This window comes from Choloepus didactylus, chromosome 7 (genome assembly GCF_015220235.1).
Source record: "Choloepus didactylus isolate mChoDid1 chromosome 7, mChoDid1.pri, whole genome shotgun sequence".
NCBI lineage: Eukaryota > Metazoa > Chordata > Mammalia > Pilosa > Megalonychidae > Choloepus > Choloepus didactylus.
In genome coordinates, this window is record NC_051313.1 from 138,488,840 (window position 1) to 138,506,209 (window position 17,370).

General features: G+C 39.5%; 1 long non-coding RNA gene and 1 pseudogene across 1 annotated transcript in view; one reads left to right on the forward strand and one right to left on the reverse strand.

Annotated features, from left to right (window-relative positions):
* LOC119540248 overlaps window positions 1-15,513 on the forward strand; it is a 34,951-nt gene extending 19,438 nt beyond the window's left edge. Inside the window, exons 2-3 of the long non-coding RNA XR_005218064.1 lie at window positions 14,728-14,818; window positions 15,453-15,513. This is a non-coding gene — a long non-coding RNA (uncharacterized LOC119540248). The remainder of the gene's footprint in view (window positions 1-14,727; window positions 14,819-15,452) is intronic.
* Window positions 5,969-7,193, reverse strand: LOC119540247 (annotated as a pseudogene).
* Window positions 15,514-17,370: the final 1,857 nt, after the last annotated feature.

The following is a 17,370-nucleotide window of genomic DNA, read 5'->3' on the forward strand; positions in this document are numbered from 1 at the left end:
ACCTGCCAATTGTCCTAACAGTATCTTTTCTTGTCCAGGATGCAGCCTAGAATCAATCACGGCATTGAATTCTAATGTTGTCTTGTATCTTTTAATCTGGACTAGCTTCTTCTTTTTAATTTTCACTACTCCAATATTTTTTAACAGTCTAGGCCAGTTCTTTTGTACAATGGATTTGTCTGGTATTTTATCATGCTTAGATTCAGGTTTTGTATTTTTGGCAGGAAAAACCTCAGAAGTGATGTTGTATCTTTTTTTAGTGTATTATATCAGGAGGTATCTGGTGTCAGTTTTTCTCATTATAGGTGATAAATTTTAATCACTTTATTAAGGTATTTGTCTACCAGGTTTCTTTAAAGTTATTTTTTTCCCTTTGTAACTAGTAAGTATTTTGTGGGGAGACAATTTGAGACTATTCAAGTATTCTGTTTCTCAAACTCTGATCTACTTTTAGCCTACATGGATAATTATCAAATGTGTTAATTATTGCTACAATGATTGCCAAATGCTTCTTTCCTTTCCTTTTCTTTTTTTTTTTCCTTTGAGCAGTTATGGGTTTACAGAAACATCCTGCAGAAAGCACAGAGTTCCCATATACTCCCCACTACACACACAGTTTTCCCTATTATTCACATTTTGTATTAGTGTGGTACCTCCATTACAATTCATGAACAACATTATTATAATTATGCTATTAACTTCAGTCCGTTGTTTACATTAGAGTCCCAGTCTTTGTGTTATACAGTTCTATGGGTTTGTACGTGTGTGTTTGTGATAACTTACATACAACCTAAAATTGCCACCTTAATCCTTTTTCAAATATACAATTCAGTGGTGTTAATTATATATGCTAAGTTGTGCCTCCGTTACACTGTCCATTGCCAGAAATTTTCCATCACCCCAAACAGAAACTCTATGCCCATTAAGCATTATTTCCCCATTCCCCATCCTGGAAACCTCTAACCTACTTTCTGACGCTAGGAATTTGGTTGTTCTAAGTATTTCATTTAGGTGAATTTATACCATATCTGTCCTTTTGTAGCTGGCTTATTTTACTAAACTTTCATCGATATTGTCACATGCATCAGTACTTCATTCCTTTTTATAGAATGGACAATTGGGTTACTTGCACCTTTTGCCAATTATGAATAATGCCGCTGTGAACACTGGTGTGCAAATACCTTTTCAAGTTGCTACTTTCAGTTCTTTGGGGTGTATACTTAGAAGTGGAATTGCTGGGTCATATGGTAATTCTATACTTAACCTCTTGAGGAATCACCAAACTGTTTTCTACAGGGCCTGCACCATTTTACATTCCCAACAACAATGTACAAGGGTTCTTATTTATCTACATCCTCTCCAACATTTATCATTTAATGTTTTTCTAATAGCAGCCATTCTAGTGGGTGTGAGATGGTATCTCGTGGTTTTGACTTACATTTCCGTGATGACTAATGATGAGTGAGCATCTTTTCATGTGTTTATTGGCCATTTCTATATCTTCATTGGAGAAATGTCTATTCAAGTTCTTTTCTCATTTTTTGTTGATTTGTAGGAGTTTGTTTTTAAATATATTCTAGATATTAAACCCTTATCAGATATACAGTTTCCAAACAGTTTCTCCCATTCTGTAGGTTGTCTTTCTACCTTTTAAAAAAACTCCTTTGATGCACAAAAGTTTTAAATTTTGATGACATTCCATTTATCTGTCTTTTCTGTTGTTGCTTGTGCTTTAGCTGTAACATCTTTGAAACCACCACCTAACATGAGGTCCTGAAGATGTTTCCCTATGTTTTATTAGCCAGCATTCTCCTGTTAGGATGAGCTTTTCTCCCTTCCCCCAGTTATTGATTTGCTAACCTCTGGCTTAGGCTTTGGTTTCCAGCCCTGGATAGGGTTGACTGAACTTAGGTTCCTGCTGTGAACTGCACAATTAAAATTCAGAGTAAAGAAAGGCTCATGAATTAGAACGATCTAGGGGCTCAGTCCAGTCCCCTTCATTTAAAGGTTAGAACTGTAGTAATTATGCCAGGCTTCATGTTTTTTACATTATTCTATGAAGTAGACCCACAGGGAGGGTATCCTCCCAGGTTATTGGTTCCCACACATGGGTGTGTGTCAGAATCACCAACTGAGTTTTCAAATGTACATTCCTGGGATCCGTCTCCTGCATCAGAATCTCAGGGGTGAGTTGGGGTTCCTGATGCATCTTTTTAAAATCATTTTCCAAGAGTTTCAGATGAAGTCAGATGAGGGATGGGCACTAGGTGATGAATGGAGATTCTGGGGAGAATTATCGTAATAAACAGATAAGACTAATCTCTAATTACTATATTGATTTTCTATAAATAGATGCTTCTAAGAGTTTGCCATACTTTAAAAGTTAGTAAGTAGTTAAAATACTTTTCCCTAAGCCCTCTTTCCCAAACTTGATTGCCACTACTATTTTTTCATGCACAGCGTTAAAAAACTACAGAAAAGCCTCTGCTGAGCTGTTACAAAATACCAATTATTGGACACTCAATTAAAGAAAAGTGGGAAACGCAAGTCCATTACCATTTATTCATAGGGACAAGTGACTCAATCACAACAGTATCTTTGGTGGATTAAATGTGTTTAAACAAATAGTTAACTATAATACCAGGGGATTAGTATTTTTGGAGAGCTTTATTTTTGGTAGAGCTTTAACTCATATTCTTACGATAATCCCTGTTTTTCCCTGGCAGTGGATGACTTTATTTGCTTTGGAAATAGTCTTTCAATATGTTGCATTTTAACAATATAACTGCGGTGCAGACTATGAAATTCTGTTTGTAATACGAAAGTCTATTAGATAAGCTCGGGAAATGACAAAATAGTTGCTGGCAATTTGCTGAGACCTAAGATAGAGAGTCAGAAGATATCACTCTATTTGTGATGCCAAGCCCAAAGCTATTTTTAAATTTAAAAACTCTATTTGTTAAGAAAAATTATCTAAAACTGTCAGTGTCATCCTGGAACATTTTCTAACAAGCCCACCCAATGATTATTTAATTTCTAGGGAATGTACTTTTGCTTGAATTATGACTAACTATTGATTAAGGCTCAGATGCTAAGTAACGAGTTACCTTATAGACTTTTGATCATTAGAGGCACAAATGATTTGTCATTGGTAGGGGAGATAACTCCAGGGCTTACAGTTTTATTGCCCTATAGGTCATGGTGGTGGTTTGAAGCTGTATGTATACCCCAGAAAAACATGTACTTAAATCTAAACCATTCCTTTTTTTTTTGTAAGTGAATCTACTTTTTATTTTCATAAATAAATAGATATTATTAAATGTATGTGACAGCACAAATAGTTACATTTCTCTAAGCTATAATCTTCATGCAACTTCTTTGCGTTTGTTAAATCCCCCAATTTTCTAGCGCCATTTCAAAGAGTATTATATAATTTTAGTCACATAGTGTCACCTTTGCTGAGTCAACAGGATATTTATTATCTGCCTTTGTCAGAGCTGCCAATCACTGATTTAAAGTAATACCAGTATTATTGAATTTTATAGAAGCACTGAACACATTACATGTTTCAATTTCATATATGGTACTATAACCTACAAAAATGTCAATTGTGAAAATTTAGTAACCAGGTTACTCAGAACTAGTACCTAAGATAAATATGTTCTATAGGTAGAGCAATAAGCTGGAGTCAAATACTGTTTAATGTTTTGTCAGTAAATGGCATACAGCAAACAGATCAATGATTTCATTAAAGACTGCACAAAATACAGTGAAATGGAATAAAACATTTATTCCTATAGCTAGTCAAATAAAACTAAATGTCTGTTTAGTTATTACTCCACTTATTCTGGAAAATGCTGTTTTAGGTTTTAAATGTGACACTGTGAGGATCAATTAGTAATCAGTAACCATACTGATTCTATGTAGCCTAAGGAGTATAAACTATGATATGTGATGTCAGTAACCATTTATTTGAACACAATATTGATTCAGATAGGCATAATCTATTTAATCTCTTCTTAATAATGAAATGCATATTCTGATATCAACACTTTATACAGATTTTCCTTGGGATAATGGTATTTATTTTTCACAGAGTTGCAGTGTGGATTCTAGATTTATCTATGTAAATGTTCAGCAGAATGCCTAGCACACAGAAAGCTCTCAACAGACATACAGTACTACTTTAATTATTTTTATGAAGTGAACATGTCTCTTTTATAATAGGAAAACTGGCTAAAGCCCCCAGAGATCAAGATACACCTACAGATGTGTGACTTCTGTTAAAGTAGTATGCATCTGCTATTTCTTAAGTTTGTGTATATGCTAAATTAATTTGTTTTAAACATCACAATCTATTTTTTTAAATTCAGTTTTATTGTGATATATTCACATACCATACAACCAACCATCCATGGTGTATAATCAGCTGTTCACAGTACCATGATATAGTTGTGCATTCATCACCCCAATCTATTTTTTGAACATTTTCCTTACACCAGAAAGAATCAGAATAAGAATAAAAAGTAAAAATAAAAAAGAACACACAAATCATCCCCCCATCCCACCCTATTTTTCATTTAGTTTTTGTCCCTATTTTTCTACTCATCCATCCATACACTGGATAAAGGGAGTGTGATCCACAAGGTTTTCACAATCACACTGTCACCTCTTGTAATCTACATTGTTATACAATCAATCGTCTTCAAGAGTCAAGGCTACTGGGCTGGAGTTTGGTAGTTTCAGGTATTTACTTCTAGCTGTTCCAATACATTAAAACCTAAAAAGTATTATCTATATAGTGCATAAGAATGTCCACCAGAGTGACCTCTCAACTCCATTTGAAATCTCTCAGCCACTGAATCTTTATTTTGTTTCATTTCGCATCCCCCTTTTGATCAAGAAGATGTTCTCAATCCCATGATGCCAGGTCCAGATTTATCCTACAATCTATTTTTAAGATGATAGTGTATCTATGTTTGTTCTCTAAGTGTTTGTTACAGCCTTTGGCCTAAAGCAATACAATTCTGACAGGATATGTATATTAGAAAACCAAATAAAAACGATGTGCACTGAAATTAGGATAACTAAGGCATTTTACTTAACTCCTTTAAAAAAGAAGTTGAGACCATTAGTGTAATCTCGGACAACATAGCTCATTTAAGTTTAAAGTTTTTTCTTTCCAGCATGTAGTCTTTGACTTCTTCAAAAAACATTTTTATTCTGTCTTCTCCATTACAGAAACAACATGAGCTGTTACAGTGTTCTGTTCTCTAAATAAAAACCCCATTAAAAAAGGTACTTGTAAAAATCATTGTAAGTTTATTGAGACTGAAATGAAGCAGAGGACTACCAGAATAGGAATAAGGCCTTGTATGGGCTCAAGATACCTATAAATACTAATTTTCCTGTAAATTATACATTCTAGTACATGTAAGAGATTGGGTATGAGTGATTTTCTGATCTTTAACCACAAATGACAGAAAAGACAAATGACTCAAAACATCACAAGTCTGTGCTACAATTAACATAATGGTGAGGGGCAAAAAACTTTCCCTGTTAAAAACCGATTCCTGTCATTCTTCTGGTATCAGATAAGAGGAAAGAAAATACACATTTTTATGAAGATAGAAAAATGTATCTGAAATCACATGAGTCTGACCTGTAATTTAATATATTAATCAGAAACTACCCAGAGTTCAAAAAAGATCCAACCCCCTAATACACCCTTTAGAGGTGCAATAAAATCTTTAGAATGCCCTTATTAAAAAGGAGAGACCAGAAACAAAGCATGAAACATCTCTACTATATTAAAAATCAAGAACTCATAAACCGAAAGCAGATTCCCTCTGAATATAATAAATTATTTTATAGCCTTCAGAGAAATCATTGTAAGAAATCTGAAGTTCTGTAGTTTTATCTTATCTACTAGTATAAAAATTCAAAGTGCACATTGTATCAGTGTATTTTAGGAGATGTAGCATCCAGTGTCCTTTAGAAATTTGATTTCTGGTTCTTTCACAGGTTTTGCTTCTTCTGGTTTGGGTTTGGTACTGTCATCCTTGGGTTTCTTGGTGAGATCAAATGTAGCCAGCATTTCTAGTGTCCAATGCAAACTTATAGGAGGAAATTTGAAAGGTACAGGCTCTGCAAGACCATAATTCACTCTCAGTTCCAGTTATGGGGCTTCTCTTGGAATTTTTTGAAAGTTAAATAGATCCCTTTTCTCTCTGACATTTTTCTAGGGTATTCTTCACAAAGACTTCCAAGTTTCCTAAACAACAGGTGTCCTGAAGTTTTGACTATTGTTCCAGATCCTTTGGTTTCTCCATATTCTTTGCCTAATACTTCTGCCTTGGCAAAAATTTTTCTGCTTCTTGGAGAGACCTGATCTCTAAACTGCATTTATCACTGGCCAACAAATCTGACCATGGTAACAGTTAGCATAAGCTGAGTAGCAACACATTTCCAGATGAAGATATTTTTCTCCTTTTCAGAGAATGCAGGCTCCAGCTGGATATAGTATGATCAGCTTTTGATAGAAATTGGCTGTTTCGTATGCCAGTGCAGCAGTTAATCCAGGAGTATGTTTTAGTTCAATTGCTCAAGCAATTGTTGTTTCTTGGATTTCAGTTTGATGCCGGATAATATAAGCTTCTAAGAGCTGTGCCTCTAAATCCCTTCCCTTTCCTGCAGGTGTAATAAATTTTAAGATGCGATTTTCTTTAAATGTTTAAAAATCCCAGCTGCAATTTTTAAGCTTTGATGAACTTCTTTTGCTTCATCTTCTCTTATGTTTTCTTTTCCCAGTCAGTCTTGAAGCATATTTGGTATACCATAAAGTGACATTAATCCCATGGAAATTAATTAAAAAACAGCATCCTGCTGGGAACTTAGAATTATCCTAATAATGCATCAGTCCACTTGAAATTTTGAATATATCATAACTTGCTTTTTAGGGTAGATTCATCCAATGAATTTATGAACCCTTGTAAAAGTGAAAAATAATCTGCTGCATTCTTCATCATTTCTGCACTACAGCTCAAATCAGTGAACAGTTCAAGCAACCGTGCCCTGGATGTTCTGAAATCTTTGCAAATTTTTGAAGCAGCAGGGCCAGCAGCCACACCATGGTAGTTAAAAGAGACAGGAGCTGTGATTGTTAATGGGTTCCTGTGGAACAGTTGGGTCATTTTCCCCACAAGTTGTTGGATTTCTAAGTCTGTAGAGGAGTCCTCCTGAGGGCAGAAAGGCAATGCCTAATACTGCAAGCCAGAAAAGAAGGAGTCAGAAGACAGGGCTACCCAACTAGAGCGTTGGGAAACCAGACCAGAGCTGAGCAGGAGTCACGTGACTCGGGAAGCCACGACAGCTACGGAGGCGGAGGTGTATGCTGTGTAGAGGTGGAGAGTGCCCCGTTCTCCCAGGCCCTTAAGAACACTCCGTTCATCAGCCCTTCCTTCCTTCTCCTCCCTGGACTTTGCTTCTGAGTGGCCTTCCTTCCCCATAGAGGAGGAGAAACAGTGACTGGGCCTCTTGAGCCGAGGATGTTGCCTCAGTGGAGATGGTGACTGATGCTGGGAGTGGAGAGGTCTCAACCTGTAAGTAGGACGTTTTGATGAAGTGACTTCAGTTAAGGTGTGACCCACCTCAGTCAGGATGGGTCTTAATCCTATTACTGGAGTCCTTTATAAGAGGAGTGAAATCCATACAGATATATAGAGAGAAAGCTCAGGAAGCACGAGGTTGACATTCAACAGAACCAGAAGAGAAGGGAAAGACCAGGAGATTCCGCCATGTGACAAAGGAGCCAAGGACCGCGGGCAGCCAGCCCCAGGATGCCAGTCTTTGGGAAGAAAGCATTGCCTTGATGACACCATGAGTTGGGCTTTCTTTTAGCCTCAAAACCATGAACAAATAAATTCACATCATTTAACCTGACTCATTTCATGGTATTTGCTTGAGCAGTCTAGGAAACTAAAGCAGTCATTAACTAGTTTGGTCTCTAACTTAGAAAACTTATTTCAGAATGTCTTTCTTGACTGGCCATATAAACCTCAGCTCTCAGATTTTCCTCTGAGCCAGCTTTACCATCCCTGCTGGTCCTCTATGTATGAATTACATAACTTTTTGACATATGCTTTACATGTGTAAAAGTTACAGGTTTTACATTTTTTGAAAATTATCTCTCTCTCTGTCTCCCTCTATTATATATCTATCTTTGTTCATTTCTTCTTCATTGATTTAAAGTTCACTATGTTGTTTTTGTACACAAGTGTCTTTTGGCCCTAAATTTCCATCTATTTTCTAATTGCAGTTGTCGATCATGTGAATTAAATATTCTGTCTTTTGCATATGAAGATAGTTTTTCAGACTAACCACCAATAAGATATTCCATTTACTTAGAAAATAAATTTTTGTTCATGCTGTATGTGCCTAGTACAGGGGATATCAAGATGAGCGACTCGTGTCGCCGCTTCCTTCTGGAGCCTTCACAGCCTGGTGTGAGAGCCACACAAGGAAAGCCATGTGCTGGGGTCCCCGTGTCAGAGAGCTGCACCAAGAACAGTCCGGGGCCACCTAACTCCACCTGACTTCAAGTTCTTTCTTCACTACAGGGGAGTGCAAGAATCATTAGCAGAGCTTTGTCTAGTCATTCTTGGAATGAAAAGCACCTGAATCAGGTGCAGCAGTAAAGTGCCTGAGTTATGGGCTTTGAAGTCAGGTAGATGTGGCATGGAACCTGGCTCCTCCACTTCCTAGCTGTGTGACCCTGCAAGTTGGTTCCACTGCCCAAATCTCAGTTTCCTCATCTGTCAAATGGGGATAATGGTACCTATATATCAGATTGCCGTGAAGATAAAATGGGATAAAGTGTAGAAAGAGCTTGTGCTCAGTGCCTGGCCCAGAGTAAATACAGTTCCACTTTCCCTGACGTCTGATCTTGGGCTCATCCATCCTTTCCAGCCCTGTTATGGCCCTTTGGACTCATGGACGGATCTTGCTCTTTCTGTAAAATCTTATGATCATTCTATGGAGACTCAGTAATGACTGAGAGCAAAATATCCTGTCTGAGATGGTTGGCTGAAGACAATTCTCCTAAAGGCCTCTGCTTGTTTAGGCCTAAATAATTATGACTAGGTCTATTTAACTTCTGATGTGTGTCTGTCTTTGGAGCATAAGTTCATGTAAAGTAAAGATTGCCTCTTATTTCCTCGTCATCACAGTGCCTGGTACCCAAGAGGACAGTATGGCCTAATGGAAAGGGCCTGGGTTTTAAGAGTAGCAAAAGCTGGGCCTACATCCAGCCTAGCTATTTGCCAACCACATCAGCTTGGACAAGTTGCTGGACCTCTCTGCGCTTCAATTTCCACATTTGCAAAATATAGCTCCCATTACCTGTTTCAGGGAGCTCTTGGTATCTTGATACCATCCTGCTGGCTCAGATCTAAGACATGGCTATGCCAGCAATTAGCATTAGAAGGCTCTCTCATGGGGGCTGTTGGTGGGCTTTGGGTAGATAAAACCTCTTTAACTGTCATGCAATGTTGGGCCACTCTTAGATGGTGCTCAGCTCCATCTTCTGATTTGCATGGAGTCTAGGAGCTTCTTGGGAAAGAACATGAACTCCATCGACAACCAGTGTTCAGAAATAAACAGACACAGCTGATGCACTGTGGGGCAGGGGACACAATCAAAGCCGGGTTGCAGCAATTACTATTGCTAAGATTGTTTGAACTCTTACTACAGGCCAGACTCTGTTCTAAGCAATTCACATATATAAGCCCTTTTGATCTTCCCATGCCCTATGAGGAAGCCCATTTTTTGAACTGGAAAACTGAGGTACAAAGTAATTTGATTTAGTTTATGTAGCTAGTAAACGGCAGCTGGGATTTAGAGCCGAGTGATCTGGAACCCTGCTCTTAACTACTATCCCATATGGCATAATTGAACTCACTCCCCTGCTGGCATGCCAGCTCACCCTGGGCAGGCCAGGCAGTGGTGAAAATAGAGCTCTTTATTGCTGGAAACCTAATAAACTCTCCCAGGGAAAAGTTTCTCAGAGAGTTGGGTGGTAAAACTGAAGTCGCTGTAGCACCAGCTGTTTCTTTTCTCTGTGTTAGAAGAGCTGGAGGCTGGGGAAAGTAGGAACTTCTCCCTACCAGCTCGAGGCAGAGGTTAGCGATCAGTGATCATGAGGACCCCTGAAAGCAGTAAGTTGGCACCGGGGTCCAGGACCTCTGTGGTCTGGGGTAGATCAGGTGGCCCCAATGGAGTGTTGGTTCTGGAATTATAAAGCTCTGTCGTTCTGGCATGGGGGTGGTGGTGGTTGCAAGGGATAGCACATCCCTTTTCCCTCCTTTCAAACTTTTGTATAGAGAAACATAGGAACAGGAAAAGACAAATGCCGTAAGTATCCAGTTCAATACTTGGAACCCAGCTCACGAACAGGATCAAGAATCAAACCTACCCGACACCCCAGAAGGACCAGTTTTGCCCCCTTCCTGTCATCCTTCCCCAAGGACACCACTATCCTGACTTCTAAGACCTCGGTTTCATTTTGTCTGATTTTGATCTGAATGCGATCGTTCTATGTATTTTCTTCTGTGTTTGACTTTTGTTCAATGCTATGTTTGTGATATCTGTCCTTATTGTTGTGGGAAGGTTGGTCTTTCACTCTCGTTGTGGCATAGCATTCTATTGAGTAAACATACCATACCGTTTTCATTTGTTCTACAACTAATGGGTTTTGGGGTAGTTTCCAGTTTGGGGTGATAGAAAGACACAAGAAGGAGGAGAGTGGAGAAACTTTCATGATTTTGGAATAAGGACAAATACTTAAAGTAAGAGTGTGTCAGAAATATTTGGAGAGGGGAACCCCTGGAAAGCACAGGCATGAACATAGAGCACTGCAATGTGAGGTGTTGACTGTAAATTTGCCTCCATTTGCACCTACCATCTGGAGAGGCCTGAGACACATGGGTATAAGGTTCGAAAAACAATGTAAGAAAAAACTAGTCTGGCACCAAGCAGGTGTCCAATAAATGGAAGCTCATATAACAAACCTTCACCTGAACTAATTCAAATGATAAAGGAAATTTGTTGCCTCACATAACCGAAAAGGTCCAAGGAGGTCCCAGCTTCAGGAGCATTTTGATCAAAGTTCAAGCTCCTTTTCATTGGGGGTTTCATTCCATTGGACCTGCCAGATCTCCATGCTGGGTTTCATCATCAGACTGACTTCAGAACAAGAAATATTATTCATGTTATTAGCAAAAGTCCTGAGATTCATTCTGATTGGACTGGGCTAGGTCACAAACCTAACCCTGAACAATTGTTTTGTGATCAGGCTGTCGGAATTGGCTTTTCCTAGGTGGCTTGATTTACCTCTAGAGCTGTGCTAGAGCTGGCTTCCCTAAAAGGGAAAAGAATGGATGCTAGGGTTGGGGAGGGGAGGGAAACCAAGAGGAACCTACTTTATCACTAATAGGGTGACCAGAGGTTAAATAAATTGCCCAACATGATACCCTAGTAAATGGTAGTATGAGATTTGAACTAAAGTCTACCTGATCTCCAAGGTCAGAGTCTCCTCTTATTAGTAATTAAGAAGCTGCTTTGGTTATCCATTGCTGCAGTACAAACCATCCCCAAGCATAGTGGCTTAAAACAGCTACAAATTATGTTTTCTCACTTTTCTGCAATATGGGCTCCTCTACCTGGTGTCAGCTGGGGGCTGCAACATCCAAGATGGTGTCTTCACTCACACATCAGGTGCCTCTGCTGGGATGGCTGGAAGGGCTGGGTGCTGATAGGCACCTCTCTCCACATGGGCTTGCCAGTAGGATAGATGGACCTATTTACTTGGTAGCCCAGGGCTGCAAGAATGAACATTCCAAAAGGATTCCAAAGGGTCAGCCTCTTCTTGTGTCCTCTTTGCCAATTTTCATTGACCAAGGCAAGGCACATGAGTCAAGATGCCCAGAGTCAACGTGGGACAGTTCTACAAGAGAGAACCAGGAGGCTTGGGTTATTAGAGGCCATCTGATCCAACCACCACAGTAGCAGACTTTTGTCCCCTTCCACCAAGGTAGAAGATATTCTATCATTAGCCGGAGCAGAAACCGATTTTTTCACTCACTTGTTTTTTTCCAGGAAATTACTATTCCTAATTAGTCCAATCAGGGATGCAATGTCCCAACCGAGGACCACAAATTGGGAGATGTGGCCGCAGGGCCATTGCCCAGCGGAGTCTGCTGGCGGCTCTGTACTTAATGGTGTCAGTGGTTCCCATTTCAACCTGGCTTTCACAATATAAATTGTCCCAGATGCGCACTTTGGAGTATGGAGTTTTATTTTTATTTGATTTTATTTTTTAAACACAGGCTGAACTTTAAGTTGATTGACTTGGGTTTTCCCCCTGTATGTTTTATTTTGTGAGCTTTACTTGTTTAAAGCCTCAGTAGGACACCATGCATTTCATCATCATTTTAGACACTCAAAACATATGTTTTACTTCAGGCATTCTGCTGGGGAGAAAAAAAAGGAGAGTATATCAGAAGGGAGGCCATTTGTAACCCACCCAGTGGTGTCATATAAGGCTGTGGTGTGTTGTACAGTGAATAAATGTCTAATCTTTGCTTTCCCAGGACCAAGAGGGTCTGTCCACTTTTCACTAATTACGGGTATCTCGTCTCCTCTTTTGCCAGTGATAACAATTTTTAAATTGGAGTCTGTTTCTTATAAAGTTTATCTTCTTCATTCTGTCTCTTTCCTTCTCTCCTTCTAGTATAAAATCAGTGCAAATATACTCAAGTTTCTAAACCCTTGGGTTAAAATTTGTCAACCCCAACATTGTGTGTGTGTATGTGCGCGTCTTTGTGTGTGTGTGCATTTTATTTCCTCAATGAGCACTAGGACACTGCACAGTTACTTGGCCTGTGTATGCTGGAAGGGGTCCAAGCTGCACAGCCACTTTCTTGTTCTGGGGGTGCCACCCTCTGTTTTCCACTCTCTAAGAAGGAGAGATTTTTAGCCTTGCAAATATATCCATGTATTTTGATCTAATCGTTTCTGCACCCAAGAGGGGACTTACCCAGATAAAAGGTGCCCTTTAGAAGTCCGATATTCTTAAAGTCATGTAAACTTTTTTATTTTTGGAGGGGATGTGAGAGTATTTGTTTTTATTTTCTGTTTCCCTTCAAGGAACATGGCTCAACAATTACTTAATTCAACTCAACTTCTTTCCACATATGGATACTTTTTTAAGTTTAATATTTTATTGTCTCCCTCTTCTTGTTTCAAATATAAGACTGAGTTATCCTCTGGGTCTTTTGTCTTCTAGCTTGGCATTTTTGGGGAACTTATTCTTGTTCTATCAATAGAATTTATTCTATTGATACGTCCAACCTTTAGGTGTTTTTTCCCCCCACTCTCGTTTTGGCTCATAAATAAGACAGTATTTCAGAGTGTGGCATTTTTAGTGACTCTCGGTGATAAAGGTTTTGAAGTCAAATGATGCCTCCTTCCAGTTAGATTTCCAGACTATTTGCCAACATTAAGTCAGATTTCTATCCTGGAAAGATCTCATCTAGAATGTCAGAATTGGTTATCAACTTCCTGTTTTTTGAGCCACTGAAGCCTAGAAAATGCCACTAAAATACCTATAGCCTTTGGCATCTCAGGGTCTGCAGAATGGGTTTCCACATGTTCATTAAGGACTGAATCTACAGCCACCCATGAACTACTACCAGCCTCAATAAGGTTGTTTCCAGCTCAGTGCAATTGCTGCCACCGAGAGCCATTTGAAGGGAGAAGACAGCATGATGATGCTGACATGTCACTTGAATGGAACAATGGACTGGTAGACAAGTCATATGTACTCTCCCAGGGCTAAAGGAACCTTGTGCTATCATTTACTGAGTGACTCTTTCCAGCTATGGGAGACTTTTCCTGGTTTAGAATGATTTCCATGGATGATTTCCAGTGCTGCTTGGGTTTAACCATCCCCTTGTAGGATGCACTTCCTTATGTCTGAGTCAAATTCTATACATCAGGGTTGATTAAGCCTCCATCTTGGTCTGTGTTTGTCCTGGCTGGCAAGGATTTTAAGGTTTGGAATCTGGGCGTTAGGCCTGGGAGGCGGGGCTTACTGAGTAGCAAAATCATTGCTTTACATGGTAGCGCAGGTTATTCTGGGGTGCTGGTGTGGAGCTTTGTGAGGAGAGGAGGCAGGATCAAAGCCTGGAAATCCCTTTGTTGGGCATCCCTGGGACCTGGAAAGTGACAGAGGTGGCAACTGTCATCCAAGGATTTCTGTCCCCACTCTATAGTGCCGAGTTGTTGCTTTTCCAGCCTATCGAGTTCTGGCTAATGTAATGTGGTCAGAAGCGATCAAACCATTTCCTAGCCTTGTCCCCGAACTCTCCTGCATGATCATGCATGTGTTCTCTTTCTCCAGGGATGCTAGCTGATGTCCGCTCCCAAGACCAGGGCACAGCCTTGTCAGCCGGGTCCACAAATGACCATGTGAACAAAGTTCTTTCCTCCTCTACTGTCCCCCTTCCCCGTCTCTCCTACCTCCTGCTACTGGTTTCTGCCAATTGGACTTTATGCAAGCAAAATTAAATGAGTCTATATTGTACTAAGCCACAGAGATTTGGGACTGTATTTGTTATGACAGGTAGCATTGGCAAAACTAATACATAGAGGATTCCTTTCCCATCACAGGCTGCTGGCCAATAATGCCACCTTGGGCACATCTCCACGAGGAACAACCAGGGATCCTGAGAATCCATACTCACTGAGATCTATCCTTGCTGTAAGTTGTTCTATTCTTTTCAGGCTTGCTAAAGCTTGTAAGTAGAAATGAGTTATATCCTTGTGTTTCATTTCTGCTTTCCCCTGAACCAAGACCTGGTTTTTTCATACCTGGGCCCAAACAAAATTGCTTTTTGATGACTAGTTGCTGTTCCTTATATAAGTGACAAGCATTTATTAAGCCCCTGTTACCTGTCTAGCCCTGAGCTGGGACTGAGAGAGAGAGCAAAAAAGAATAGAATCTCTCCCTCTTCCTAAAGATTTTATAAATTAAATAGAGAGGGGGAAGATTCATACAGGAAAATGTGACACCAAATATAAACAGATTCTATAGTAATTCAGAGAGGGCAAAGAGGAGTGAAGCCTGGGCTTGGCTGGAGAAGGCTACTAGTAGATAGGAGGGTTCTATTTGGTCTTGAAAGGTGTTTGGGCATCAGAGCATAATGAGTAACAGTAGGCTCTGAGGCTAAGTCTCATAAAGCCCTGCTCACCACAGAAAGAAGGCATCTTATTCTCTTTGGAGCTGGGTGATTGGCTTTGGCCTAGCAAGGATGAGGCTCTGAGGTAACTAGGTGATTTGGAGAGAGCCAGAAGGGGTGGGGAAGTGATTAGGATTTACTCTGTCTGTCTCACAGGACTCCTGCCTGAGGGCGGAAAATGAGATTCAGCGGGAAGAGGCTTTCTCTTGTTCTAGGCCTCTGGGGTACTCTGCTCACAGCACATACTCCCCTCTACCAGTGCCGAGCTACAGCTGACTCATACTGGCTTCAGAGAATCCACTGACAACGTGTCAGGAGTTTTGTGAGCTGGTTGTTAAATATGACTATTCTTAAAAATTAAGCTAACTAGATAGAGTATTAGAGCAAATGTTATAATTTGTGGATCTGGGTATGGGGGGGGTATGTTGGAGTTCTCTAAATGGTTTTGTATTACTTTTGCTACTATCCTGTAATTTGAAATTATTTCAAAATAAAAAGTGTAAAAAAAAAACAACCCACTTTGGCATTTTCTCAAAAAGTTAAACGTAGAATTACCGTAAGACCTGGCAATTCCACTTCTAGGTAGATACCCAAAGGAATTGAAAGCAGGGACTTGAACAGATGTTCACAATAGCCAAAAGTTGAATACAACCCAAGTGTCCATCAACCGGTGAATGGATAAAGAAAATGTGGTATATCCACACAGTGGATTATTATTCAGGCACAAAAAGGAATGAAGTTCTGATACAGGCTGTGACATGGATGAACTTAGAAGACATCATGCTCAGTGAAATACGACAGACACAAGAGGACAGTTAAAGGAAATGCTTAGAATAACCAAATTCCTAGAGACAGAAAGTGAATTAGAGGTTTCAAGGGCTGTGGGGCGGGGAATGGGGAGTTAATGCTTAGTGGGTATAGCGTTACTATTTGGGGTGATGAAAATTTTGGGTAATGGGTGGTGGTGAGGATAGCACATTATTGGGAATGTAATTAACACTGCTGAATTGTATACTTGAGAGTAGTTAAAACGGGCAAATTTATGTTGTATGTATGTTACCACAATAAAAACTAACAAAAAACTGTATAAACCTTATATGGTTGCATTTTTCTATCGTCCGTGCTCTAGTGGTTATTTACATCTATTGTAGCTGCATGATGGGAATACTTTATCACTGTGTGCTGCTTATTGCCCCTTTCTTCCCCACTATATTTTTTCAGTGGTTTCATGTTCATAGCTTGCAATCGGCCATGGTGAGTTGATTTGTAAACCAATGCCACAAATCAGGATTTGATTTATTGTTTTGTTGATTGTCTAGACAAGGGATTGGCAAAGAAGGCCTATAGGCCAAATCTGCCCCCTGTCTCCACTACCTGTTTCTGTAAAAGTTTCAGTGGAAGACAGCTATGTTCATTCATTTAAGTGTTCTCTATGGCTGCTCTCACTGTACATTGTCAGAGTTGAGCCGTTCAGACAGACATTGTATGTTCCACAAAGTTGAAATATTTATTAGCTGGCCTTTACAGTTACAGTTTGCTGACCCCTGGTCTAGACTTAAGAAACTGATGGAGACCATGTTTTAAAGATAAAACTTTAAAGTGTGTCGGGTGTGTAGCCATTACTTTGTGAATAGCACAAAAATTAATTGAGGAAATATTCTTCTAGTATTTGAAAAGTATTATCTGCCTTTGTAGAGAAGTTGCTTGTATCATTGATAAATGAGTGAAGTTCTGAGATATATAGTCATTGGTTTTCTTTCACAAATGAAAATATCAACCAACATTCATGATGGAAGTATACTTTACTGACAGTTGCATTCATAGTTTGGCTACAGATGCAAGAGTTTGTCAAATATCAATGGAACATTTCCGCTCCCAGGTACATACCCAAAAAAATTGAAAACAGGGACTCAAACAGATGCTTGTACACCAGTGTTCACGGTGGCATTATTCACATTAGCCAAAAGGTGGAAATAACATAAGTTCCCATCAAAGATGAATAGATAAACAAAATGTAAGACTATACATACAATGGAATATGATTCAGCCACAAAAAGGAATAAAGTTTTGACAA